Here is a 27,827-nt window from a genome sequence, read left to right on the forward strand (position 1 = left end):
TTTTATTGTCCAGCAGCAACTGGAGTTCTGAAAATGCTAAAGCAGAGGAATGTCAAATTGGGTTTCCCCGTTCCTATCTGCAACCTATCTCCCTGCCCTGTTTTTAGAGCAAAAAGGAGGCAAAGGAGAGAGGCAGGTAGAGGGTGCTGTTCAGCACTCACCCCACCTTTTCTGAAGGCAAGTCAAACAGTTTCTGAAAACCAAAACATGAAGTTTCCACGTGAGCTTCATTAAGAACTGGAAGAGAAGGGCATCGATAAATGCTTCCTCTGCTTTTGCAAGGCAGACCGAGCAATCATGGAAAGCAGTTGGGAGTCAGACAGTTTCTTATCTGTAAAAAACTGCTGTGTGTTACTTCTCTACCTCTTTTAGGGGACTTAAAAAGGCAAATGCCTTTTGCTTCCTGCCTGAAAGAGGCTAAGGTCTTTCTTTGAAGAGAATGAATTTGGAAAATGTCATGTGTGTTGCTGTGTGCATGCACATTAGTCCGTGTCTTTTACCGGACACAGCTTTAGGAGATGCTAAGTTCATATTTGTGTGGGTCTTTCATTACCAGAAAGACTTCGGCAAATTGCAGAGAATTCGGACAGCTGCAACAAAAATGGTTAATGAACTACAGAAAAGAAGAAAGATTAAGAATTATTACGTATGGTTTGTCTGAATGAGAAAGAGGGTGAAGGAAGCGGGTGTTAAAACTACCAGTCCTATACTTGAGGGGTATAAATATCTGAATTTGGAGAAGGCTTGTTTTGGGTGGCCCAAGCAATATGACAAGGAGTAATGAGATAAAATTCAGTGCAGAAAATGTAGAGTGAAATCCAGAAACACTTGTAGCTAGTAAGATCTGTTGGACTGTAGAATAATCCCCAGTGGGAAGAGGTGGAAGCCTCCTTGCTTGAGACATTTGAATAAAATCAAGCAAAGGCAGAGCTCCCTGAATATGGCATGGGAGAGGTCCTGTGTAGGAGTGGGATCCAAATATCACCTTTGTTGTCCCCCCACCTCCCTGCCCCCCTCCACCCTGTGTTGTCTGTAGATAGTACCAACAGTGGCATTAGCTGCAAATCACACAGGGATTTCCAAGAACACTGTCCTTTAGGATGTATTTGAATAGGGATTTCCTTGTGGAAATACAAAAACCCCTCTCTGTTCAGTTTTCTTCCCTGTAATGGTCTCTACTTGTTGTATTTGTTTTAAAAAAATCAAACAACAAAAAATAAACAAAACCTAATGGAAGAGAACAGAAGTTGCTTTACTGTAAAACTACCTAGTGACAAACTTTTTTTATACTTCACTTGGAACAGGCTCATTGGCTGTTCTTGAGGCTGAGGAAGAGCTCTTGGCAAGCTGCATACAGCCATTACAAGTGAGAATGACTGAGCAGAACAGGCCTGTTTTACTCATTCACTTTTCCACTGTATCTAAGCAAGTCATAAGTTCTTAAATTCTGCTTTTCATGTAGGGACTTGGTCTCCACAGTTACCTCATTTTTTGTTTTGTTTTGTTTGGACATAAAGCTAATTTTCCAGTGCATGGCTAGAAAGCTACAGAGTGTATGTTGAAAATGAGGTGTTTAGTTTTATAATAAGCCTATGGATTTTATTGTTACTTATGTTCATGGCACTATATCCACCATAGTTTTTCCTTCTTGCTAGGTTCTCTTTCAAAGAATGATGTGGAAAGGAAATGTTTACGTTCCCCTTCCTGTACTGCTGCAGCACTGGGGCTTTGGATTGCTGACGCTATATTCCTTTTGCGGCTCCATGAATAAACTAAGGAGCTAAAACTATCACCTCCTTCTTTTCACTTGCTTCAGGTCAGGTCTGTGCTATGAAATTATAGAGAGAAAAGTCTGCTGTCAGAACAGATGTTCACCTGGAGCTTTCAGGGTTTGTATCTTTGGATGCTTTTTGAGTAGAGGGGAGCAGGCACACAATTCCAGACAGTGTTCCTGTTGCAGAGCTCCACTGCAGTGTGTGCAGCATCCTGCATCTGTAACTGCCTGGTGTTTCAGTACTCTGTTTTCTCTCCCTTAGAGTTTCCAGAGTGGGTAAGAGGACTTCTGTGGCTTTGTACAGGCTTAGGTGTCACAGCTGGGTTTTATATGGTTTTCAAAGTCTCTGAAAAGCAAGGTTAATGATTTTCTGCTGCCACCTAAGTACCAGTTCACAGATGGGATGCTGGAGAGAAATATATATCAATGTGTTGTCGAAACATTTATTTCCTTAGCAGGAAGTATTGATCCTGCATACTATATTCTATTACAACAGCTTTATTTCTCTTATATTAAATGACTGATGCAGACTGCATTTAATCAGTTTGTGTGATGTATGTTTGTGAACCAACGTAGCAGTTGGTCACCATGCACATCTTCCTCTGCTGCTGTCTGGCTGGCAGCTTTCAACAACTGAAAAGTAGGGTTTGGCCCAAAAATCAAGATTTTAAAGGTTTGTTTTGTCACTTTGTAATATGCTGAGCTTTGATTGCCCGATTTGCTCATTTTTGTATCAACATTTATTGTCACTGAGTAATGCCTACAACTAGTGAACCATGCTTCTGGTTATTAATGTGCTTTTGTTGTTTTAATTGTTTGTAAGCCTGTTTCAAAGGAGCAGTCAGGGTCACTTCTCAGACAGTTTTGTATCTTTCTAAGTGTAAACTTGTAGAAAACAATGGTTTTTGTTTTCTTTTAAAATTGATAACACAGTCAAGAAGCAGCTGAATTCCAGCAGTGGTAAAGAAGGGTAGAAACAGGAACAATGTTCCTGCTAATTCTTGTAAAATTCAACAGAAAATATGATCTTCCTTATGTTGTCTTGAGCATTTCTGTAAGCAGTAGTGCTAGGCTCAGATTCTGAGAAGGTTTTTAAATGATCCCATCTGTCATTACAGGTAGATCTCAAAAGAATAATCTATGAAATGCCTTTCTCCCCCATCCTTTGGTGGACTAATTTTAACCTAATGAATCAACTGCAGTGCTGCCTTGCTTAGCAGCCATTACAGAGAGCATGGTATGATGTTGCTGTGGCACATGCTTAACTTGCTCTTCAGAAGCCAGCCTGTTTGTCTCTGAATGAAATGAGAACATTTTAGGATATAGCAATACTTAGGTTTGCTCAGTGAAAGTTGTTTCTGAGGAAGAGAAATCATTTAACTGGTAAGAGTAGCTTTGGAGGCTTTCTGCGTGGTAGCTTCCCATTACTGCTGCCCTCCTCTCTCTTTTAGTGCCACCTCCTTCTACTAGGGAATCGGGTAAAGATTTTGGCATTTGACTCTGCTGACAGCAGAACTAGAAGGTTGAAAGCCAATTTTTTCCCCTTTGAGAGAAAACATGAGGGTCTCGCCCCCACAAGAGGGAGTGAGAAGCAAGATGTTCACAGGGACTCTCACCTGGGTATCTTGACTGTGCAGGCAAGATTCATCTGGGGATCTTCTGCTAGTGTGACTTCTGGGACTGACAGCTGGGAAGGCTCCGCCTGGCCCTGGCCAAGAGCAGAGGATTTTGTATTTCTAGGCTCCCTCCAGCTCTCTGCTGAAGCTTTCCTGCACAGACACGTCTTGGACCGCCTTTGTTCATTGTCTGTGGAAGTATAGGGCTGTATAGAAATGGAGATCAACCCCTTCACCGGTTTAATTCATCCCTCTAGGTCAGGGATTTGAGTCCTGGTCCTTCAAAAGGAATTTGTGTGGGCAGGTTTGGTCTTGTACCTGCCTGTCACATCGGTTTGGTGAACAGGGACTTTTCAGTGACTAAGGCAGACTGAAAGACGATGCAGTTTCTTACAGTACAACAAAGAAGACAGAGAGCTCGCCTTTAGCTTTTAATAGAAGAAGGGAGTTGTGCTTGGCTTCTCTCCCTGAAATACCCTGGCCTCCAGAGCTGTCTGTCTGAGATTGTTCTCAGCTGAAAGTTGCTTAAAATAGAGAAGAATAAAGGAATGAGGAAGGTGCTTGGAGAAAAAATTGCCTGTGTTTTGCTAACAAACCATAATGTGCAAAGTGCTGCTTTGCAGATCAGGGTAAGCACACTGAAATTAAGAAGCACCAGAAAAATTGCAGTGGGTCAGCAGAATATTCTCTTAGAGATCGCCTTACAGATTTCAGGGGCAGAGGAAGTGAGCAACAGACAACTCAGAGCTTGGCCTGACATTTGCGGGTGGCGTATCAGGGCGTATGGGTTGTGACTATAAAGGTAAATAGGACACTGATACGGATGAGGTGGCACTAAGTGTAGAGCAAATCAGCCTCACATGGCAGCAGCTCCCTTCAGGACTCATCAGCTGTGCCAAGTGTGAGACGAGCATCTCAGATGAGATATAAATGGTTCAGCAGTAACTGTATTTTGAAAGTAAAGAGCAGGCACCAAAAGGTTGTAGAAGCAAGGAGAAATGTAGGAAGTCCAGGGATGATCGTGAGGGATGGGATTATTCAGAGGAGGGAAAACCCAACACACCAGTCTTGTGATGAATAAAAATGCATGTTTCAGTATATCATAAACAGTCTTTGCCTTTTACATGCTCACACATTAACATATCTGTAATTACCAGCAGACTCACCTCAAAGAAGATGGTGTTAGTTTCCCATCACACTTTATATATATATACACAAGGGCTACAAAGATGATGAGAGGGCAGGAGCACTTCTGCTATGAGGACAGGCTGAGAGAGCTGGGGTTGTTCAGCCTGGAGAAAACTCCTAGGAGATCTTATAGCAGCCTTCCAATATGTAAAGGGGGCTACAGAAAAAATGGAAAGGGACTTTTTACAAGGGCATGTAGTGGTGGGATGAGAGGGAATGACTTTAGATTGGAAGGGGAAAGACTTAGACTAGACATTAGGAAGAAATATTCACGATGAGGGTGGCGAGACACTGGAACAGATTGCCCAGAGAAGTCATGGATGCTTCATCCCTGGAGGTGTTCAAGGCCGGGTTGGATGGGGCTTTGGGCTGCCTGGTCTGGTGGGAAGTGTCCCTGCCCATGACAGGGAGAGGTGGAACTGAATGGGTTTTAAGGTCCCTTCCAACCCAAACCATTCCATGATTCTATGATTTGTATTTGTGAGAAGAGCTGAGGATTTCTTCTGTGTTTCCTGGTAACAGCTGCATACTAAAGGCTGTGTTAGCCAGTCTCCTCATCCTTCCACCTTCCAGCAGTGTGACTGGGATTTTTGCGCACACCTGGGGACAGGCTTCTTTAACTGTATGCATAACTTTTCTATTAGAAAAGTTTGCACATGTGTGCTTACGTAAGGGTGTATGTGTGCGGGAAGAATTGTCAAGCTGAAAATTACTGCTTTTCTTTTTTTTTTCCAAGTGACTTTCAGAATTATTTTTTAAAGCTTCAGTGCACATGGGAAAGACATCAGAAAAGTGAAAAAAAAATCTGGATTTCACTTGTGGGGTGCTTTTTTTTTTCTTTTTGTCTTAACCCAAGGGAACAAAACACTGCATCTTATTTCTTTGTAGGAAAAAAAATAATTCAATTCCTGTGTTTACTTCCAGAAAAGAAACAAATGCTTCTGAACATGGTATGTGTAGTTCATTTTTTAATTGTGAGAGGCGGCTTTTTAAACATTTAAAAAGCTGGAGGTGAAATGACTGATGTAGGCACCATCTTGTAGCTCTGGCATCAGATCTCTACTCCCCTTTTAGTATCATTGGGAGCTTGCTTGGTGTGGTACGAAGAGGAGAGTAATATTGTGCAAGTGATTTTCACATGCAAGGAGATAATCTTTGTAATTCATGCCAGTTCTGTCCTGCATGAATTTATTGTCACCAGAAATAAGCAGAGTTTAGTGTTCATTTTCTTTCTGGGCTTGATGGTGGGTCTATTGCCAAATGATTTATGCTGGTTTGAATGTTAATGGCCTAGCACCCCAATATCTCAGGATGAGGGCAAGGAGCATGCCTGCTTACATGCGCTGCCAAAGTGCGGAGAAACATCAATCTGTTGGTGTATCATGATAAAGCATCTCTCTGTCTTCCCACCAATGACAGAACAAAAAAAAGGAATAAAAAATTATCTGCTTTTGCACAGGAGCGCACTCTGCAGCCTCCTGATAGGAAAGGGAAAAAAAAATTACTTGGTTGAGCAGATCCAGCACCTTGGGAGTGAGATGAGAGATTGTGGTTTGCCCCTGGCTGGGGTTTAAAATCTTTTATCTTTGGCTCAAATGTAAACCGAGTAATCCTTATGGTTTGGCCACCCATCCCCCTTCCTGCAGCCTGGGTTTGTGTGTTGGGGCAAGGAGGGTGGAAATTGGCTCTCTCTTTCTGCATTTAACAGTGCATCTTGGGAGACAGCTGCTTGGTGCCAACCTCATGGAGCAGGATGAGGGTTAGTGCCTGGTGCTGTGTGTGCAGCCCTGGCTGGTGTGCTGGGTTCACTTCACTGCCCTATGTGCCCATCTGTGTTGCTTTTTGTGGTAGACCAGGGAAGGGAGGAGGGAGCAGAGAGGTGCAAATCCGTGGCTGTTTCAAGGCAAAACCCAGTATTTGATTGCGTTTCCTGACAAGCTCTATCGTGGGCAGTTTCATATGTCGTACTTGCATGCCGTGGAGACAGCGTACCCTTCAGGCATGTTGGACTGAGTTGCACTCTTCCCCTTTGTGCAGTGTTGCCGGTTTGTTAGCTGCAGATTAGAGACAAAAGCTTTTACAATTAGTATTTTAATGGGAGAGAAGAGGAGTGACATTGTGACCCGCTTACAAATGTGCTCAAGATCGTCTGGATTTCAGCCCACATTTGGGAGAATGAGGTCCTGTTTCCTGGGGATCAGTCCAGAAAGCTACCTCTTGTTATCAGTTCTCACCATTTCAAGCCCTAGTGAGCGTATTCTGGTGTTTCCAGGTATTCAAGAAGCATATGCCTTAGAATTGTCCAATTAAAAGAAATTCCAGACAGCGCGGGGATCGTTTCAGATTTCCTAAGCACAGTATTTATGAGCCCTCCTGCTAGAGAAGTGGAGGAAAGAGCTTCTTTCCAAGAAAAATGTAGGCTTGGTAATCTGACATCATTTGGAGTCACATCACCCTACACCCACCAGAATTCAAAGATAGAATGGAAATGGCATAATCTGTTCTCACGGTAACACTAATAGTACTGCTCCTGCAGTTCATTGTACGTCGTCCCCACCCCACCATCGCCACAATTAACATTTCTTGCAGTGACTTTGAAAAGTGTTGCCATAACAAGGTTGCTAATTGGCAACTACAAAAATCTTAACAAGGTAACTAATGGAGCTTTTTTTTTTTTCACTTATTTCTGCTTAATATATTCTGAAAAAGTCAGGAGGTTTTAACCTTGCCTTCAGCTGCAATAGCCTGGCATGTTTAACAGAATACTACTTCATTCGTACTGCAGCTAGCATACGCTGAAAGGGCTTGGAGACCCCTCCATGTAGTCAGTCAATTTGGTGCCTGAAGCCAAAGAAAACATATATCCGAACACATGTATTTGGTCTTGAGCTAAAAAAAAATTGCACTTCATGTTGAATAGCCTCCTCCAAGTGCCGCAGTTAATAAGCCATGTTGTGTTTTTACTGGAAAAGTATGCTTCTAGCCAAGCATTCTTTGCATTTTTCCCAGGATTTAGTCATAAAATCACTTTAGACATATTGCAAGTATGAAATGTGTGCACATCAGATAAAGGGCAGCAATTTTTGTTTTGCTATAAAGCTCCATGGAAACATTTTTATCGCTGTCAAATGCATTATCCCAAGAAGTCTGGCCCCTTTCTTTACTGTTAACGTCTAGCTGGATAAGAAAATGCTTAATGACAGAGACCGCACTAAGAAACTGCAGGTGATGGTGGCTTGACAATAAATGCATAGCACCATCTCCATGAGTTTGGTGGCATCGTAATCCAACTGCATTCTGTGTACTTAATGCTAATAGCTGGCCAGTCTGCAGATGTACTTGTTCAATCCTGGCTGCCTAATTCTACTTGCATAAAAAAGTGAGAAACCTGGAGACTTGATCAACTATTTTAAGCATTATTATTTCAAGAAATGATTTACGCAAGCGAGAAAAGCCTCTAGCACAGTCGGCAGGCTCAGCCCTGCGAGGCGGTTGCATCTCACAACACACTCTCGCAGCCCCCTCTGGCTGATGCTCTCAGCATTGTTGCTCTGCTCTGGAGCCAGCTGCAAAGTCCTGCCGATGGCTAGAAGAAAAGCAAAGGGACAGAAGGGAGTGAGATTCCTGGAGGGAGCCACTACCAAAGTCAGCAGCAGTGAGGTTTTAAAAGAACAAGCGTATATATGCGATTTTATGTATTGGAATAGAGCGATCTAGCTATCAAACATATGTTCACACATACACAGTATACAGAGTAATGTGTATATACCACCTCACCGAGCCAATCTGTGTTCTGAAGAAGAGAGATATTTAAAGCAGCTCTGCAAACTTTATAGCACTGGGAGAGACTAGCTGGGCATGTCTCTGCAGAGACTTGCAGTAAAGCTGGTCCAATCTGCGTTTCTTTGTGTATACAATTGAGTATGTATTCATGGGTAGCTATGTAAACCCTAAGAAACAGACACATGGAATAGGAGTACAGATGAAGGGGAAAAGTTCAAGGAACAAAAAGGGTAACCCAGCCAAAAATCTAATTTGAACCCCATGTGGGTGTCATGGAACAATTAAATGTGGAAAGAGGTCATTTAAAAGCCATCCGCATGGGGTAAGGGAGCACTGGGCATGCTGAATCATCACCACCTCACTTCTTTGGGACCAATGTCTTTATCCTCACTTCCTGTGGCAGGCAGCCACCTGCCTGGTTTGAAGAGCAGACAGGAGCTAGGAGAAAGCCAGGACCAACTATGCCACACTTGGGTTTTGCTTGGGGAGGCAGAGTGTATGTAGCACGGTGACAGCTACTTGTTGGTAAGCTCAGCCCAGAGGACTCAGGAAGCCCTGCTGTGCACCAGTCGTGGTGCAGGTTGCTCACCACCTGCCCATGGTGAGTCATACTTTTTGGCAGATGAGTAAAACATCAATGTTATCTTATTCGTTATTAATCATCTTGGGAAAAGTTTAGCTGATAAGTTTGGGGCCTTTTCCAAACAGCACATTTTTTTGTGAAATTTTTGCTATGATGTAATGTATTGGGGTAAATTTTGCAGGTGTTTGTGGATCTGGGTTAGATGTTGAGTGCGGTTATCACCTTGTGCAGAGGTCTACAATGAGAAAGTCTACGATGAGAAAGTCAACAAAGTGGTTTTGAGTATGCGGCATTCCCATACTCAGCATGCAACAGAAATGTTGGTCCTAACCTGTTCCTTCAGCTGTGGATCATCCTGTGAAGGAGCTGCCTCTGTGACACTCAGCTGGACTGCTCCCCTTCACCCCTGTCTTCCCAGGAAATAGCTGGTTTCTAAGCCTAGATCTCCTGAAACAACACCACGGGGGAAGAGATGGAACATGGGATCATTAGAGTAGGGGCTGGTTCACTGCAGCTATCTCTCTGCTTCCTGGAATCCTGCTTGGGATGTGTCAGCTGGAGCCTTCTGAAGGACGGCAGCTCTCCAAGGAAGCTCCCTCTCTTTTTGCTGGCCAGCCTCCACCGACAGGAGCAAAGTACCAGCAGAACTCAGAGTAAGATCTCAAAGGTAAACATCGCAACAATAGTGAGAGTAGTTGGTTTTGCCATTTCAGGGTCAACGCTGGAGATATGGTTGCAGGTTTGTGTGTAGTGCACTAGAGATATCACACCGTGTTCATTTGCAGTCAGAAAGGGCGGTGATTTCTCGTGTTATCAACAAATCTCTGAATTCCTTATTAATTTACTACCTGAAATATTTGAGCACACTACTTTTTTTTTTTTTGACAACTTGGCATTTTTCACTCTCAAGCACTGTAGCAGCTTTTATAGAGGAGGAACTTTATTCCATCGCTGTCTTTCTAAATGCCTGGGTTTTTATTGTACCTAATCAATCTTGCTGTGTTACTAAGAGCAACATCCCGTCGACCAGTCGAAAAGCTGGAAGTCTCACATGGCCTGGTGTGTAGCCAGGCACAAAGCTCCCTTTCATGGCTTTGGCTGGCTGCATTACCAGCCCTGCCGAGATCACAATCCTGATAAAACAGTGTTGAAAGCACTGAGAGTTTCAGGCTTCATGCTCTCTGCCGAAGGGATAATTTTAGAATGTTCTTCCCCTTGATAATAGTAATTTTACAGCAATGTAGCTGTTGGATTTAAGAGTGAGATCAGTGTAAATGAAGGCAGAATCAGATCATTTCTTCTGAGGCAAAGAACAAAATTCTTTGTATCAGCAGTTATAAAGCATAAAAAATCCAAATGTGCATACACACACAAAAGACTACATCCTCTTAAGGCAAGACTGTAAATAATTAATATAATAACCTGCTTACAAATTCAATCTAGGTATATTAAGTTAGTCAAGGCATTTCAGAGTAGTCCTTTTTTATCTTGTTTTGCTTCCTATGCTCCCATGATTGCAGGTAGCTTCCACCTGCATGAAGACCAAGCAAGCGTTTTTCCTTCTGCTTTCAGAAGGATTTTACACCTCTGTTCCAGGTTTCCGAACATGTTTTTCTGGGACTTTTTTTGTTTGTTTTGTTTTTCTGTTCAGATTTTTCTGTTTCCAAAGATAACATTGTATCCACATTCCTAGGGGCAATTTTTGCAGCTCTCTGCAAATAAAACACTTAAAGACTTCTTGCAAGGTGATTTTATTAAATAAATGTAGTAAATAATCCTGAAATTGCAATGCATCTCATTTAGATTTGAATGGAATTGCTTAAATGTAGGATGTTGGTGGTACAAGTGGCTCCAAATAGGCTGTTTGGGGTTTTGTGTTCACTAATACAGGCAGTTCTATCACTTGGGTGTATAAAAAGCATGACATTCTGAAAAGGATGTGAATCTCACTTGCTCTTCTACGGGTGACTGAAGTTAGACATCTAAATAAAGCTGGCCCCATACTCAAAGGTGCTGAACAACTGCATCTTCTCAAGATGCAGCTGCTCAGCCCATCTAAAAATCAGGTGGTTTTTTAGGTTCCTAAAAATGAACTCAGAAGCCTGACTTAGGAATATGAGGTTCAAAATACTAGTCTGCACAAAGTCCGTTTTCAGCAGTGAACTGAGCAGGGATGCAGGTGGACTCTGATGTTTGTGCAGAGCTACCTGTTGTTACTGTAAGCCCTTTGTGAAGCAGTGTGGGACAGAAAAGGCTTTTTTTCAAAATACTGTATTCACATTGTTACAGAATAACTTTGCTTCTTGCATGTAGAGGTTATGAGATAGAAGCTCCAAATTCTGGCATTTGAGGGCTAAGAAAGAAAACACCTTTGCTTCTCCAGAACATAATGGTTGCCTCTAACCAGCATCCCAGCTTTTTCATCCCAGCTTTGCTATGGTAGTATGGCTCACCTTATCAGGGGCATGACCTAGAGGAAGAACATAGCTCCTTCCAGCTGATGAAGAAACCAGATTGAATTGAAACGAGGAGCGGCTGAGAGAGCTGGGGTTGTTTAGCCTGGAGAAGAGGCTGAGGGGAGACCTCATTGCTCTCTACAACTACCTGAAAGGAGGTTGTAGAGAGGAGGGGGCTGGCCTCTTCTTCCAAGTAACAGGGGGCAGGACAAGAGGGAATGGCCTCAAGCTCCGCCAGGGGAGGTTTAGGCTGGACATTAGGAAAAAATTCTTCACAGAAAGGGTCATTGGGAACTGGAACAGGCTGCCCAGGGAGGTGGTTGAGTCACCTTCCCTGGAGGTGTTTAAGGCACGGGTGGACGAGGTGCTGAGGGGCATGGTTTAGTGTTTGATAGGAATGGTTGGACTCGATGATCCGGTGGGTCTCTTCCAACCTGGTTATTCTATGATTCTATGAATTTGGCCTCCTGTACCATGACCTGGTTGCAGGATCTAAAAGAATCCTTGCCATAGTTCACTCTGTCGGCAAAGGCTTAGCAATTTTGCAATATTGGATATTTTTTTGTAATTTTTTTTTTCAGTGCATGAGGGTACAGTGTTACTGTACCCTAAAACTATCCTCATGCAGGCAATCCAGTGGGTGTTTCGGAAGGCACTATATGTATTTGCATATGAGTTGTGGAAGTACTACCAGAGGCCAGGTGAGCCAGCCACGCTGCTGTCTTAGTGATCTAGAGGTGAGTTAGATGAACTGGTAGTGCAATGGCAAAGCCTTCTTCTGTGTTGGTGATGTCCACCTAAGATCCCTGCAGCTGCCAGAGGCTTGCTCTGGGCTGGAAGACTGTTCCATGTACATGGAGGCAAGAGTGCCGAGTCCTCCAAAAATGAAGTTTGCTAAACATCATTTACATTTAAGAGGAGAAGAACAATGATTCCTGCTCTCAGCTACTTGTCAGCCAGCCCTCCAAACTTGCGCTGGATTTATCTCACTAAACTAAGCTGTGAGCAGACTGTATGCACCAATAACAGCAGCATTTATATGCTGTTTGCACAGTAGTGAAGTTGGAGACAACATGACAAATTGGCATTCTGCTCATTGATAGGTAATGACAGATGCTGTAGTGTGTAGTAAACCTTTCCTGCATCTGCTCCTTTGTAGTATCCTGTGTGCTGTGTTGTGATATGGCTAATTGACCTGTGAACTCATACCGGATAAATTCAGTGACTTAGCCCCCTGCTCCTTTAGTCTTCTGTCATGTTGACTGTTTCCAGAGGGAGGTCAGCAGGCTTAGTTAGAGCCAGTGAGTGTGGAAGTGGACTTCTGGGGATGAGTGTATGGTGCTGATTGATTTCAAGTCCTCTGGGAATTATACAGTCATCACATGCTCAAGAGATCACTGCTATGGGCTGTGCCTTTCTGAGTAATGGAAGAGATGTGTTCTTGGTCACACAGCAGGTTCTTGAGCACCTACTGCTGTTGCTTTAGCATGGTAAGACATTCTGCCTGGGCTGACGTTGACTTATGAGCTTGCATTATGGCCGGAGTCTTCTTGCCTCAGTGTTAACAGAGAGCATGCATACCCCCCTTGCTTTTGCCCTTGTTTTATGTCTTTTTTTCACATTTGTGACCACTCAAGTGGCTGGGTTTAGATAGGGTGAAGTGAAATGTCCTCAGATCATAGCTAGATTCCAAGGAAGAAATAAACACAAAAATGCATGCATAGCTTCATTTTATTTTAGGAGAAGAGTTTGGAAGATCTGAGAGTAAAATTTAGCCCAGAATGTTTAGATTAAAAAAATATATATTCTTCGCCTGACTTGCCTTTGAGCACTTTCTTAAAAGTACTAAAAGAACTCTTTTAATGAAGCATAAAAATTGATTGTTTCTTGCCAGGAGGGATCGTCTTCAATCTTCAGATACTAAAGACTTCATGAGAACCACAAGAAGAATATCTTCTTGAATCATTTACATTTTTCCCCTTTTGCAGGCTTATGTAACCATGCAGAAAATCTAATAATAAGTGTGCTATTAGTATCCATTGTGGCACCTTCTGCAAGCTGAGGTGTCATATTATTACAAATAATGGTGCAGAAATGTTGTAGATGTGAAAAGCTTCCGTACTGAGCTTATTTGAGTAACCTTTATTAAAAAAAATCCTGGGCTAATTGAATCCATTTTGCTTCTGCTTTACTATTCTATTTTATTGTTAGAGGGAGGAAGAGCTTGGCTGCTTGCTTTTGTTTCTGTGAAGTCTGGCATGCTATTAATGGTGTTGGAAGGAATAGGCTCGTAGCAGTACTCAGAACCAGGTGTCTTGTGGTCTTTTATTTTTACATACACACCCACCCCTTCTTTGTTCACCCACCCACAGGCTCTTGAGGATTAAATCTGACCTGCAAGCATCCCTTTTGCTTCTGGTCTCAAGTTCCTTGAGCAGGACTTGTGACAAGCTCTCGCACAGGCAAGGCTACCTGACTGATCTCTTTGTGCAACCATACAATGGGCGAGCTTAGACTCAGCTCAGCTCCATGATCCTGCTAGGACTGCAGTCCTTGCTTGAAGATGAGCAGCCTACTGAGCATCAGCAAGAGACCTGCAGGGTGATTTTTTCCCTAACTGTTGCAGGTGACTCCATCTTTTCTATTGCAAGCAACTCGTGGATTTTTTTCCCTTTTGGCTGTTCCTGTCACTTCAGGACCCCACCAGCAGCGATGCCCATGCCCAGAGTATTACCTCCTTTTGCAAATGACGACAGTGTTCTCCTCCTGGCATCTCTTCCTGGTGAATATTTAGACCATACGTTCTCTCCTCCATGCCTTACCCTGTGCCTTGAAGACACCATAAAGAAACAATAATAATGAAAAGCGTGATGCTACTTACGTGTAAATTGCCTCTCTAAGAGGAAATAAGGGAGTACATGAAAATGTGGTTGATGGTATCTCCCTGCTGCTGCAGTGCCAGCATGCTTTTCTTAGCAAAAATGGTTTAGCAATTGTCCTAGGCACCAAAAGAAACTCCTGTGTCCAGTTCTGGAATCCTCAACATAAGGATATGGAACTGTTGGAACTGGTCTATAGGAGATTACAGAGATGATCTGAGGGCTGGAGCACCTCCCATGCGAGGACAGTCTGAAAGAGTTGGGATTGTACAGCCTGGAGAAGAGAAGGCTCCAAGGAAACCTTATAGTGACCTTCCAGTACCTGAAGGGGCTACAAGAAAGCTGGGGAGGGGTAGTGATAGGACTAGGGGCAATGACTATAAACTGTAGAGAGGCAGATGTAGACTAGTCATAAGGAGGAAATTCTTCACGGTGAGGGTGGTGAGGCGCTAGAGCAGGTTGCCCAGGGAAGTTGTGGCTGCCCCATCCCCGGAGGTGTTTGAGGCCAGGTTGGATGGGGCCTTGAACAGCCTGATCTAGTGGGAAGTGTCCCTGCCCATGGCAGGGGTTGTTGGAAGTGGATGATCTTTAAGGTTCCTTCCAACTCAAGTCATTCCATGATTCTATGAAACCTCAAGGTATGTCAAATGTCAGCTGCCCATGGATGCTTAAGTTGGGTCCCTCTTTTGTTCATGCAGGGATGAATGTCCATCCCAGGTTTGCTCAGCAGTGCTGCCTGGCACAGCTTGGTGCCAACCACCCCTTCCTGGCTGTGGTCTCCTTCTTTGGAGGCACTCCCAGGGGGCCATGCCATTCCCTGGGTCAGATCTGGCCAGTGAATAAGAAACCCTGCCATGGTCACCCTACTCCGTGCCAAGCCTTTATTCTTAAGAAGCTGATGGTCCCAGGTTTAACAATGTGCTTAAATGTGAGAGTGGCCTAAGGCACAAGGGATGTAACTGCTGCCTCATCAACCTCATCCCCCAGCAGTTTGGAGTAACTGGTGTTTTGGACTTGCAGGCTTTGCAAGATGGTGATCAAGAGGGATGATTTGGGACAGGAGGTAAAATAAGCATTGCCATTGTTAACCATTTCCTGCTTTTAGAAGCAATGTCACTGAAAAGAGGGTAAACGTGCACCCCAAAACACACAAGAAAGACCCTGTTTAGTTGCCTTAAGCTCACATGAAACAACTAAGGAAAACGGTGCATTTTTCAAATGCATTCAATACCCCACATGAACATAGCAATTTCAGTCTGAGGTATCAGACACGTTCATTACTGCAGTAGCTGATAGTGTTCAGTTCTATGTAAAAGATTGTACATGCTGTAATTCCCCAGAACTGTTTTACTGTTGTTTTCTCCTGTGTGTTTTCCTAGACAATTTAGTGCTTTGTGGCAGGGACCTAACCCTTCAAGTCACTGTCCTTCAAGTCACTGTGCACCATGAAATCCCATTAAAGCCAGTGCATTCAGCTTCTTGACGAATTGTAACTTGATTTGATGCAGGTTGTGGTGGTGCTTTGGCAATAGAAATAAAGCTGTTTTTAAAGGTCGTTGTGTTGTAAGCTTTTATAAAGCTGTACTCACACAATGGATCTCTCTTAAATCTGTACTTCTCCCTGTTAATTCCAGAGAATTATTTCTTTCCTCCTTGGTGTTCTTCCTTTGATTTTTTTTTTCTTTTTTCCTTAATAATGTATTTTCTTTCATGGCTTCTCCCAGTTCCTTAGCTTTGCAGCCCTTCTCCTGCTTGGGTGGGTCTTTTTATGTCTTTGTTAGCTGGGGATCATTTCCCAGCCGTGATAGCTATGGGACTCCTGAGGTCTCTGCCGCTTGAAACACTCATTCAGAACCATATTGGATAATTTCCTGGCCCATTTTCCTTCTGTTTTGCTTTTAAACATCTGATAAGTCTGTTTATAGAAACTAGGGCGGTTGATGACAATCTAAAGAGGAGCTTTATTCACAGGCGAGCAACATAGGGGAAGGGCTGAGCTGAGTGACCGTGATGCTCCCGTGCTCACAATAATGGAAGGGGAAGCCATTACAAACTTCAAACCCAGGTCCAATATTGAACCCTTCCTGGAAAAGCCTGGATTTTGCTGTTCAGGAGGCATTTAAGCATGAGGTATTTGTACCGTCATCATATGTATGTTTCAGTTTGGTTTTATTAGAAGGATAGTAGCTTTCCTCAAAACTCTCCTTCAGGGTCGTTTAGGTGCTTTACTAGGTGGCTTTTTTGAGAAGAAAACTAATTGTGAAACCAAGACAGTAGAAATTGCTTTGCTGAACTGGCAAAAGGCACTCTCTAGCACCTAGCTGTTGTAAAACCATCCTTTGTAGGGTAACCTCTTGACGTATCTAGGGACAGCAATGCAGCTCTTTGTTGTAGTTGTGAGGTTCAGACCTTTATACTGCAGAGCCATGGTCGTGATTCCGTTTGTGCCATGGAGAGCCTGCTGGTGGAGCAGCATAGTGGCACTTCTGCAGGGGAAGAGCTGGCCCCTGGCATGCTGTGGAATGCCTTCGGCATTCCTACACATCTGTCGGGGCAATCCACGGTTTCAATAGGTTATGGGGGATGATGTGATTCAGAGCATCCCCGCAGAGAAGGACGTGGGGGTGTTGGGTGGTGAGAAGCTTGACATGAGCCAGCAATGTGTGCTCGCAGCCCAGAAGGCCAATGGTATCCTGGGCTGCATCAAGAGAATCGTGGCCAGCAGGTTGAGGGAGGTGATTCCGCCCCTCTATTCCTCTCTTGTGAGACCTCATCTGGAGTATTGTGTCCAGTTCTGGAATCCTCAACATAAGAAGGATATGGAGCTGTTGGAATGGGTCCAGAGGAGGGCTACAAGGATGATCAGAGGGCTGGAGGACCTCCTATATGAGGACAGGCTGAGAGAGTTGGGGTTATACAGCCTAGAGAAGAGAAGGCTCCGAGGAGACCTTATAGCGACCTTCCAGTACCTGAAGGGGCTAGAGGAAAGCTGGGAAGAGACTTTTTATAAAGGCTTGTATTTATAGAACTAGGAGGCAATGGGTATAAACTGGAGAGGGGGAGTTTTAAACTAGACATAAGGAGGAATTTCTTCACAATGATGGTGGTGAGGCACTGGCACAGGTTGCCCAGGGAAGCTGTGGCTGCCCCATCCCAGGAACTGTTCAAGGCCAGGTTGGATGGGGCCTTGGGCAGCCTGGTCTGGCGTTCCTGCCCATGGCAGGAGGGTTGGAAGGTCCCTTCGAACCCTTACTATTCTGTGATTCTATGCCAGTGAGAGAAGATTGCGCTCCGTCGTATTTCCTCTGCACGTGGGGTTTTGTCTACTTAGCTCTATGTGAGGTCAAGACTCTACTGTTTATTTTATTTCTCAACTAACTGAAAAATACGGCCTTGCCTCACTGCAGCTTTCCATGGACCAAACTTAATGGTCAGTGTTTTAATTTAAACAACGTCAGCTGCTGGGTGAGCGGCATAAAGGGTATGGTCGGTTAGCCTTCCTTCCAGCAGTTGGCTGTACATCGTAAGCTATTGACCCCTTGCTCACAGACAGCACTTGGCCAGCACTTGACCAGTGGCTGGAGGGGAGCTGCTGTGCCAGGAGACCTGGGACTTAGCTGTGCACCCATTCCCACTGCAGAGACCTCCTGTCATGGGAGAGGAGCCCGCAGAGTACCCTGAAGGTCCTTCTCTTCCTTGAGGTGTCAGGAGTGTGTTTTGTGTTTTATGAGGGCATGAAGGCTTTCCCGTGGCTCCAGGAAAGGCTAATGGCACTGGTTTAGGTTCAAGGCTGCTTTTCAGAAAACGCAAGCATAAGGGCTTTGGTCATACATGCAGAAATAGAAACATATGAAATGACAGGCTACTGGAAGGCTTTTGTCTTTTAACCCGCTTGTGTTTCTGCATTGAGGAGATGACATGAGACTTACTGTGAGATGGCACGATGAAAGATACTGTGCTGGGAGCTTGCAACCTCTAGGAAGCTGCTGGGAGGAGCAGCAGGCTCCGTCCCTTCCAGCGGGAGCTTTTCTGGTACTTGGTGATCATCACATTCCTTCTCCCGTGACAGGGAAGGAGGCTGCTCCCCTTTCAGCCTCTCCCACTCATAAGCTGTTTATTCACATTAAGTGGTGAGGAGGCTGGATCAGCCGTACTTCTCTGGTGTCCTTAGTTAACACAAGGATCTGGCAAATGCATCTCTGATTATTCTCTCACCATCCCTAACTTTTAAAAATATTTCTCTTTAATTGCTGCTTTGTCAGCTGTGTAATACTGTACTGGGATCCAAAGGTGCTTGTTAAATAAGGGATTTGAGGCTGCAGGGGATTGAGCTGATCATTATGACTCTGAGAATGGGACTTGTGAAGCATGTTATCTGAGGCCTCTGTGGATAGTTAAATTAAATGAATGCTTTTGTGATAAACAGTTTTTTCAGACTAATCAATTGTGTGAAAGCAGGGAGTAAGCCTTAGCAAGCTGGATGGTGAGGACTGCAGAGCCACAGCTGCTACCTGTTTCCATTGCAGTGCCATTAGTGAGCAGTTAAAGACTATATCCCAGTCCAGTGTTTCTAAATCCTTTCTTTGTTTTCATTGACCTTGCATAAATGTGACCCAGAAAAGAGGCCAATGGACAGAAGGCATCAGGAAAATGGAGCAGGGAAGCAACATCCCAAGATGTTGTGGGGCTGTCATCAGCTTTTCTGAGTTGCTTGCTCAGTGGAGGTGGTCCGTGAAGGAAAAGAGCTGCAGGAGAGGGGTGGAGAGTGACAAGGCTGCAGTATGAACTGCATCTCCTGCCAAAAAGCAATGTAACAGCTGTCGTGCCTGCTATAGATGGTTTGCTTTGAGGATCTTTTCTTTGCTCTGTGTAGGGCATGGGTTGATAGGCTTCAATACGATGCCGTGGTGTATTGCTTGGGCCCGTCAGGTCTGTGTCTTCCCTGCATATTACACCCTGGCTATTCTTTTGGGAAGCAGGTACAGCTGCTGTTTGTAAATCAACATGCATCTGGATGCCACACAGAGTTGGATGGTAACTCTGGGGCCTATAGACTACACCGCTTCTGTGGGAGACCCCATTGAGGAGGCTGGAGGAGAGTCAGGGCAGGCTGCCTGCAGGTATAGAGGCAGGGAACCCTGCCCAAGCAACATCAAGTTCCTTCCTTGTTTGCTCTAATAGTTATACCTAGAAAAGTCAAGCTCTGTTTTATATTTGCTCATTATCTGTGCTTTAGAAAAGAAAAATGATTCAGTGCCAACTCAGGTGAGGAGTGGCTTGGGCTGTGCCCTCCGAGGCTCGCCTTGGCCCATCCATACAGCCACAACGAGAGGGACAGTGTTAGGCAGTTGCAGGTCTGTGCTGCAGGGTGGGGATAAGCATAGATCTGTTTTTTTCTGAGGCTTTGGGAGATAAGTTTTGCATGGGATAGAGGTAAGAGGGAGTCAAATCTGGCAGAGGTCTGGTGCAGCGGAAGACAGCAGAAGTTTTCCGTGATCTCCAGCACAGGCGTCAGATGCAGTCTGCCTTGCAGTACTGACTGGCCAGCAGAAGCTGTATGAGCCCAAGAGAAAAGGACCTAGCTAGAGAACACAAAAGGTGAGATGAGATCTGTGGGATTGCCCTGAGAATACAAAGGTGGTCTCATCAGCCAAGGGCCAGTTGGCTGCAGAGACCAAATTTCATTGCTGCCTGGCATCAGGGCCAATAGCATTTGTGTTGTGTATCCAGTGGGAGGTTATGGTCAAGACTGATTCTTGCCTTGTTTGCCTGAAGCGCTATGAGCCATCGCTTTCCAAAGGGAGGGGGAGGAATGAGCAAGGGTGTGGGAACGCCCTCTTCACCAACGTGCTTTGCAGAAAAAAATGTCACTCCTGTGTGAGGTCTGGACTCCCCGATAGCTGCAAAGGATGTCATGGGTGGTAATGCTTCCTACACGTATTCTCTGTTGCTAATGGCCGTGGTTTTACCATACACAGGCATGACCCCTTTGGGGCAATAAAAAGCTAGTCTTCGTTCCCTTAAGCTGTCAGCAGTGGTTTTTTTTCTTTCTTGTTTCCTTCATAATTGCTTTCTCCATGAATACAGAGGATGCAGGCTTTCTCCACTCTGGTCCCTGTACACTCTGTGTGTGGGGTGCAAACGTATTTCTTCTGGCTATCTCCTTCTTGCATCAGTAATTTAGAGAAGGTATGGGTTTGTAGCACAGCTGTGTGAATTCACTGGGAAAACAATAGTGGCACCTGCCTCATGTTTTCGATTTTCATTGTGCACTGCTCAGCCAAGGCTTTCATGTGGCAGGTGAGGCGGAGTCTGATCGTGAAAACAGGGCCTGATAAGATCACAGCGAAGTTTGAATCGACGCCTCTCTCACCTTCTAGAGATCTTCCAGCCATGAAGTAGAGGTTCCAGGTGCCCCGTTTCTTCTTTCAGCACAGAAAACTGGGAGGTCATTGGATGAATGAGCATAGAGCGCTATACTTTGAGCATCTCTCCCCTTTTTTCATTCAACGTGATTTGGAAACAGCAGCTGTGTTCAGGCTAAGATCTGGAAGGGAATGAAGTTTTGCGCCTTCTGCAGGTAACCTGATTTCTGTCCGCAAGTTCATGACTTGTGGTTCTTTTTTGCTTGCTACAAAAGTAGACTTTATTTTTCTGCTGTGTGTGGCTCCAGAGCTATCCAAAGGAAAAATACAGTTGTAGGGACAGTGTCACACCATGGCTGTTAGCCCTCTGGGGTATGTCTTTCCTATGATGAATACAGACTACTGAGTAGAGAGACTGTTTGACTGTAGTTTTCCTCTTTTCTTTTCACTTCCCAGGAAATCAGCTTAACTTGCCATTTTTAATTTTTAAATCTGAAACAATAAACAGCTCCTGCCTTGTACTTAATAGTGCAGGCAGTGAGCAGCTTGTCCATGTGGCAGTGCAGGAGGCTATCAGTGAGGGATTTCTTCAGCCAGGCGGTCTGGAGGCAGTTCAATTAATTTATTTTCTTCCCTGATCTGTGAACCCTCTCAGTCACTGGAACATTGAGACCTTCAGCTGTACGACATCCTGGGTCTGCCCTTGCACACCTCCCCATGACTGCTTGCCCCTGGGGCTTCTTCACTCCTCACCTAGCCCAAGTGCCTGTGATCATGTGCCCAGGCTCTCCCCATAAACAGCTTTGTAGTTGCAAGAGGTGACGCCTGCAGACCTGGGAACTCCATAATTTATGCTCCCCAGGCAAACATGCATATGCCATTCGCACTCCCAGTGTATTAATAGTGACAGAGCAACATGTGTTTTCCACAAGGGCAATGCACCTGTTGAGGTTGTTCAGGGTCACGAAGTGCTGCAGTGATGCTTTACTGCTTTCTGTAGTCAAGGAGGAAGGGAATTGGTTTCATTAGGCCAGTGGGAGGGTGGGGGGCTAGGGAACCATCCAGACATTTCAAGTCTGCTCACTAGGTTCATACGCGCAGCCTAAGGAGGGCAAGTGGAGGAACTGAGGTCATCATTTGTCCTGTGTTGTGTATCATGCTCCTTTGCGAGGTGCACTGATAAATACGTTTTGTTCCATGATTCCATGTATCTGCAACTCTGAAGCCACCACTGCAGTCACTCACACCCATTTTATAGGCCAGAGATGGGTCTTAATTAAAGCTCCTCTGAGATTGTTTGAAAATAATCGAATTCTCAGTCACCGGGCAAGTAGCTCCAGGGCATGAAGGCTGTCCCTGTGTGCACTATGTGAAACAAGGTGAGCCAAACTTTGCCCAGTATTAAGAGGAACTGAAAACACCCCTTAGTACCTCTAAGCAATGACTCATCCTCCTTCAATGGCGTTTGGGCACTGTGATATCCCTTGGGTCAGATGGTCTTAGACAGAGATTTCACATGTATGATGTTTCTTGCATTTCTTTTTACAGACCTAAGTCTACAGCCATTGTGCTTTGTCTCCTAGAGAAACTCCTGTGGGTTCACCTTGCAGGAAAGAAGAAAAGCAATGTCCTAGCTGTTTAATCCAGGAACTCAGAGAAACGCTATCTATAAACTGGAAAACCATTTCTATCTGAAACACGATAACTGAGGAGGAGCCTCATACATGCTTCCTGGGTGCAATCCTCCCCTTCAGGGACCAGAGCAGTTGTAAGTGGGTAGGGAGGAAAGGGAAAATGGGCTATGCAACCAACTCCTTCCCACAGGATAGTGATATTTGGAGCTCTCTCTATTTAGGATATTGGGTCACGTAAGATGTGAAGAAAATGGGAGAAGGTGGTTTGGTGTGCTCCACTTGCTTATGCACACAGAGCTTTAGAGAGTTTTATGCAGACGTTGAGGGTGATCCTGTTGGCATCGCCATTGGCAGCACCCTGGTCCTTGCAGGTGTGTACGTGGAGGGAAAATCATGACCAGTGGAGGGTTTGCAACAGGCTGGGCTGAGGAATTGTCTCCAGGATCTGCGAACTGCCTGAGTAGCCTGAGCTTTCAATGATAACTAGGGGCTTCTGCCAAAGAGCTGAAGAGCTTTTTGTACCTCTTCGGGTCCCTGGATAGGCTCTCTAATAAGATAGCTCTTATTCTTTGGCATTTCTTGTTTGGTTTTCCATAATTTTATTTTACTGGGAGGGGCAAGGTTTGACCTATAGAAATTCCATTCTTTCAAGGTAATCCAGGTCCTGCAGGAGATTTTGATGATAGTGTTCAGCAGTTTGTAAATGCAGAACATCTTTTAGTTCTCTACAGACCAAATTGTACAAATTAAAACTTTACGGCTAAACAAAAAGGAAATTAACTAGATAGAACCAAGAGGAAGCATTAAGAAACCAGATTAAGAGAATTGCATCCTTTGTCATTTCTGTTCTTAACTCATATTAGAATGGGTGCAAAATACCTCCTTTATATCCCCAAATGTTCAGGCTAGAGTTACCTAGAAAGAATGGTTGTGTGCACAATACACACCCTGTATTCCTCATTGTATAGTTTCCATTGTGGCAATCCCTGCTGGTGTTTTCTATTCCCGAGCTTTATCAATCTGAGCAAGTCTGTTCCTGAGGTTCTGCTGAAAAGCAAAAGGGTGAAAGAACGTTATGTCTATGGAAATGTCAGAAGAAATACTTTCCAATGTGCTGTGGATCATTAATTTAGCTTCAAATAAGTGTTTTATACATTGGGATTTTACTGAGCAGCTCCATGGAGGATTTTTTGTTATTGGTCAGGGCATGTTCCCCACAAGGTAATTTGTAAAGCATTTTCTCCACTAACAGGATTGCAGACAAATAGTTTCTTGCCTTTATCCTCCTGTTTTATCTCTGTTCTTCCCAAGAATCCCTTTTAATTCTTTGGTTGCTCTTTGGGGTGACATAAGGACAACGCACCCGGAGTGGAAGATGAGAGAAACGCAGTGTTAAAACAAACTGAAGCGGGGATGATTTGCCAGGACTGGGGAGATAACCCATGCAATCGGGGTCATTTCACAAACATTAGGGGACAAGGTTCAGGAGTAAAATCTGTCATTAATGAATCTGAAAGATAGCATTGCCCTGAAAGTACTGAGTCAATCAGAAACTGGCTAGAGTTTTCTATTGAGCGAGTTTTCAGTGACATGGTCATCAATATTATTATGAGAAAACAGAGTATCAGCAGTTATTTTTCAGTTTCAGGGGTTTAAAATATCTTACTTCTCTGCTAAAGTCAATTTAAAATGGTATTAAATGATGTGCAAAGGAACACTTTTTTTTCAATAAATGATGATTTTTGATGATTAATGACACTTAGCTCCTTCTGTTACTTCGCATGAAGGTGTGTTAGGGGTTTTGTTTGTGGTTTGGTGGTTGCTTTTTTTTTTTTTTTTCCTGGATGGTTCATGCCAGTGCACTGGAAAGCTTACAAGAGTATTAATAGAGTAGTGATGAGGGTACTGACTGATACTCAGTGCTGGTAACTGAACTGGCAGCAGCCTCCAGCTGTCCACACCCCACCTCCCTCTTCTCCCTTCACCCCATTTTGCTGGTGTTTCAAAGGTCTTTTCCTCAACGCTGCTGTTTCCAGCCTAACCTTTTAATGCAGCCTACTGCCAGTGCCAGTTTGCAGCGTCCCCTGAAGAACTCCATGTGTTTGTTCCCATCTGTGAAGTGAAAGTAATAAGAAGAGTTTTCACTCTGCTGGGAAGTGATGGGGCTACACTGTTAAAATCTGGAATAAGTTTCTTGTGATTTAAAGATACATATCATTAGCCCATGAGCAAATAGAGAGTTGGAAATAGGATCTAAGAGTCCAGAGTCTTCACACAGAGCCATTCATTCCAAAAAGAAAATATTTTAATTGCAGTGATTAAATTTTAAAAAACAGCACGTGTATGACCACATAACTATAAATAGCAAACACTAGTAAATAAAGCAAAAGCCATCCTCTAGAGTTGTCAAGGTTCTGTAAACGTTTTTGTCCGTTTCTGCCCTTTCTCTGGAAAGACTGGTTTTCTGGAAACCCAGAAAGTGTCTAGTACTGCATTATATGAAGTAGTGCTGAGGAAAAGACGTATTTATGGCTTGTGTTTGGTTACTTAAAAAAAATCCAAAACAAAACAACCAAAATGTGCTTCTCCAAGCAAGATTACAACATGCTTCAGTCACAACTTTACTTGCATCCCAGGAAATAAGTCTGTCACTTCGCTGTTGTGCTAAAGCACACTGCACGTGTGTTGGGCTCAAGCTTGTCTAATGTTGCTTCATTGCATGAAGATCAGTTCCATAGAGCAATAAACACTGCACTGCATTGGACATACTCACTATGCCAAGCAGTGGACTAACAGTTTCCACCCACTTAAGGAGGGTTTTTGCCTGTGCCTTCCCTCAAATAGCCCTGCAGGGCACAGTGGCAAGCAAGTCTGGAGTTCCGGTGGTCTAGTTCAGCAGAGAATTTCAGCTTGCCCTTCGAACTAAGTCACTAACTGTTCTTGATGATAGGACTTTAAGCACACTGGTTCCCCGTGGTTTCAAGTTAACAGGTCCAGATCTAGAGAAACACCAGCTTTGATCTCTTCTCAAATTAAAGTCACCTAGGTAGCTGTTTTGTGCACACAGATATCCAGTCACAATCTAATTAGAAACGTGATGCTTGGGCACAGGCAAAGTTTTCTACTAGAGAAAAAAAGAATCATTACTAGATAAGGAGATCACAAAATTAAAATTGAGAAGGTTTGTTTATATAGGTTTGTTTATACAAGTTTTGAGGACAACCGCATTTTTAGCATAGGAATCTACCCAGCTCCCAGCAAACTCCCCTAGAAAAATTCTTAAGAGTTTTCTTTAGGGCTGATAAAAAGAGAAAGAAAAAAAAAAGAAAGGACAGGGTTGAGCAGTTTAGGAGGTGTTAGGGCTGTGCAAAATGGTGTTTGCTTTTTCACCAAAGCTGAAGTAGTTATGCATTATGCATATACATGGGACAAGCTTAACCAGTGCTAGATAAAAAAAGGTATAACCATGTTTTGAACAGTTTCAAACCTGTACAGAAATTACTGTCCCCTGCATATACTATTAACACCCAGCCTTTCCCTTTCATACAGTTGTTTCCCACAAGGAAATCTAAGATACTCTCTCTAAGGTACCATATTTCCTGCAGTCTTCTGTGGGACACTGGGTTTCCATCTGCTGTTTTACTCATAAGACCAACATAAATGGCATCCTGATCATAAGATACAGAGATGTAGTTCATGTGTAAAACTGGTACGCTTTTCTGGAGGACCACGTTAGTGGCCCTGCAGGCGGCAGTGTCTTGACACTGTGCCTAAAAAAGCTTTTCTGGGGGTAAGACCTCCCAGGGTATCATTGGATAACTTCTGTTCACCTAACAATATTGACTGCCATAGGCCAGATTGCATGTGGCAAAATCTTGAACCTGACAAATTTCACAGAGGATTTACCTTTTGTTCCCCCAAGGCCACAATTTCGTCTGTGCCTCTAAATCCTGCAAAGCTGTGCAGCCCTGGAGAGGACAGGAGCTTGCTTATGGAAGATGACTGCACCTCTGGTCTCCCAGTTTGTGTCCAGTCTTGACTACAAACAGGGATAACTGGAAGTGGAGTCTGAACTTAGGTCTCCATCCCACTGCTCACAGGTGTTACACATTCAGTGGGGCAAGGCAAGTGGTTCCCCAAAAATGGCAAATGTAAAAAGAATGTAGTAAGCAGGAGTGAGTTCGCTTCCCTCAGCAAGAGTTGAAAGTATGTTACAAATCACATACCTGTCATGTTCACGCCCAGATCTTAAGTAGCATGTGTGCGCTGGAGCAGCTGCCTCTCATGTCAGCGATGCAATTCAGCAGTCAAGAGTAGAAACTGCAGAAGTCAGATTAAGTCTGGGTTTATGTTGCTTTACACTGGCTGCCTGGTTGCGTTATTATTGCTTTCAGAGCTTTTGCCTTTCTGGGAGGTACCGGGTGTTGCCCACTGCCGGCAGCCTGGGAGGTCGGAAGTGCTACCATGGGAGCTCTTATGAGTTGATGGAGAATGCGTTCGCTTTGTTTTGCTGGAGGTGTGGTGCAGATTGAGTGTTAGATCAACTTTTCACCAAATGGTTACAGTCTAAATGGAGAGAACAAGAACAGGAAACCATAACTGGTACAGCATGAAGTTGCAGGGAGATTATGCTATGTTCATAAACTTGTGAGCCAGTGTCTCCTTCTATCCTCATAGAAAGCTATTTATAGAATCAGTTAAAAGGCTGTTTGTTTCAGTAGTTCTTCATTTAAAGTCAGAAAAGGAAAGCGGATATATGTCAGGAACTAAGTATTTCTTCTGCATTGCGTTCACACATATACACTTTGTTCATTCATTTCTTATTGCATCTCTTAATGTTTTAAAATTTAGAAAGGTAAAACAATGTGAAGCTCATGCTACCAGCTCATGATTGCAGCAAGTATGTTATTATGTCTTTGCCATTGCTGAGAAACTGAATTCATCATCTTTGCAAAGCGGTTTTGGAAAAAAGTGGTGGTCAACAGTGTGTTATCAGGGATATGTTGAGAAGAAATATCCTTAGGAATCCAGATGCACCATCTGAATAAAATGCAGGTTGAATTAGCAGGAAAAGGCGGAACTGGCTTAATCTGATTGTGTTGTTTCTGAGCAAATGCTTCCATAACTCAGAGAGATAGAGGGAAGCATAAACATGAGTACATCATGCACAGCCAGCCATGGTGAGAGGACTTAATTACAGCCTGTAGGTCCAGGGCAAGGCTACTGTGAGTTCATTTTCTCTAGACCAGACTTTAAGCTTAGCTGCCCTGCAAGAAGACACAGCCCTGGGAGAGGACAGTGAGACTTCAGCAGCACCCATACAGTCAGGCTTAGTGGAGGCCTTGGGAGCTTTTAATTGGAATTAATTTAATTAGAACTAAATTAATGACTGTTTATCCTAAGAGGCTGTTGTATAGTGGATATGTTCAGCCCATTAAAATGGCCAGGTGGGTGGGAGGATGGCTTCTTCTCCGGCATTAATTAGATGAGGAAGTTTGTGGTGGGATATGTGTTACGTCTGTAAAAGGTAGCTATAATTTTTAACCATA

General features: G+C 44.0%; 1 protein-coding gene across 11 annotated transcripts in view; it reads left to right on the forward strand.

Annotated features, from left to right (window-relative positions):
• The window catches only part of ATXN1 (ataxin 1), a 246,872-nt gene that overhangs the window by 180,247 nt on the left and 38,798 nt on the right, over positions 1 to 27,827 (forward strand). The window lies entirely within an intron of this gene.

The sequence above is a fragment of the Phaenicophaeus curvirostris genome, chromosome 3 (assembly GCF_032191515.1).
Source record: "Phaenicophaeus curvirostris isolate KB17595 chromosome 3, BPBGC_Pcur_1.0, whole genome shotgun sequence".
NCBI lineage: Eukaryota > Metazoa > Chordata > Aves > Cuculiformes > Cuculidae > Phaenicophaeus > Phaenicophaeus curvirostris.